The sequence below is a fragment of the Bison bison genome, unplaced genomic scaffold, assembly GCF_000754665.1.
Source record: "Bison bison bison isolate TAMUID 2011002044 unplaced genomic scaffold, Bison_UMD1.0 scf7180017846372, whole genome shotgun sequence".
Taxonomy (NCBI): domain Eukaryota; kingdom Metazoa; phylum Chordata; class Mammalia; order Artiodactyla; family Bovidae; genus Bison; species Bison bison.
The window spans coordinates 1-1,174 of record NW_011476945.1 but is presented as its reverse complement, the minus strand read 5'-3'; the positions used below and the strand labels follow the sequence as shown (position 1 = coordinate 1,174).

The window sequence follows — 1,174 nt, the reverse complement described above, 5'->3', positions numbered from 1 at the left end:
AGTAGATTCAGAGTGGTGAAGTGATAGCCATTCTCAACTTGAAACTCCCAGTTCAGTGCCCTGTCTGGACTCTGATGTACATGGGCTTTTTTATACTTCTTGACTCTGACTCTCTGCCTTCTTAAAGGATTTTCTGTAGTGTGTGTGTGTGTTTGTGTGTGTGATGTTTGGGGGAGATGGAGCAGGAGCAGGTGGGGAAAGAGGTTCCCATTCCCCCACAATGCTTTTCTTGGCAGGTTTCCCCCAAGAGAGAGCAGCTGAGTCCTTGCACCCTGTGACAGCTGCTGTTCCCAGCCCTGAGCCCATCGGAGGTCCTGCAGCAGTGGTGGTGTGAGGTGAGTCATGGATTCCAGGGCAGGAAGTTAGGGATCTCGGAATTCAGGTAAATGCCACCTTTCCACCAGAGCTCCTGCCATCAAAGACCCTACTTTCTGGGGACTTATACCACTGCCCTTGGTTTCCCATCTCTGATATGAAAATGACAGCTTTGACCTACATCCTGGAGTAGAAAAATAAGCTAACAGTCATTGTCAAGTCCTTTGCAAATGTCAAGCGCCATCTAGGAGCTTTAGTATAGAACAGGCACGCATCCCATCAAGCTGTCATTTCCTTTCCTCTTGCTTTCCTGATAGTGAAGTGGCATTTCGGCCACGTGCGACAAATTCACCAATTCTTTCCTGTTATTTCTACCGCCCCATAACCTTCATGTTACCTTCCTATTCAAAGCTTACCCCTATCCTGGCCATCCCAGTTTCGGGGTCTGGAAGGCTTAACTTAAACTTTCCAGAACCTTCCCTCTGTCTTCCCACCCAGCCAGGGGGTGTGTCCTTCCCCAACTCTCCAACAACGCTGAGTCCATAGCATGTAGTGTAGCCCTTGTTGCTCTGCTGCCTTAACTAAGTCTTGCATGGTTTCTAGCATATTCCTCTTGGCAGGTAAACTAGACTGAAGCTCTTCAGGAGTAGTGACCAAATTTCACAGTTCCCTAGTCTCGCTCAAGTGTCTGACAGTTCCCTACCAGCTTTTCCATTTGAGCCTCTCTCTCTTCCTGTCCACTTCTTTCAGATTTCTTGGCTTGCCTCTCTGATCATCTACCTGTGTCTTTTCCTCTCAGGTGGCCATGACAGCTTCTTCCTCTTTCGTCTCCTCCATCTGGCCTTCTGTTGCTATATGC

The 1,174-nt window shown here is 48.5% G+C and overlaps 1 long non-coding RNA gene across 1 annotated transcript in view; it reads left to right on the top strand.

Annotated features, from left to right (window-relative positions):
- LOC104988194 overlaps positions 1-408 on the top strand; it is a 5,882-nt gene extending 5,474 nt beyond the window's left edge. The window contains exon 3 of the long non-coding RNA XR_825213.1: positions 237-408. This is a non-coding gene — a long non-coding RNA (uncharacterized LOC104988194). The remainder of the gene's footprint in view (positions 1-236) is intronic.
- The last annotated feature ends 766 nt before the right edge of the window (positions 409-1,174 follow it).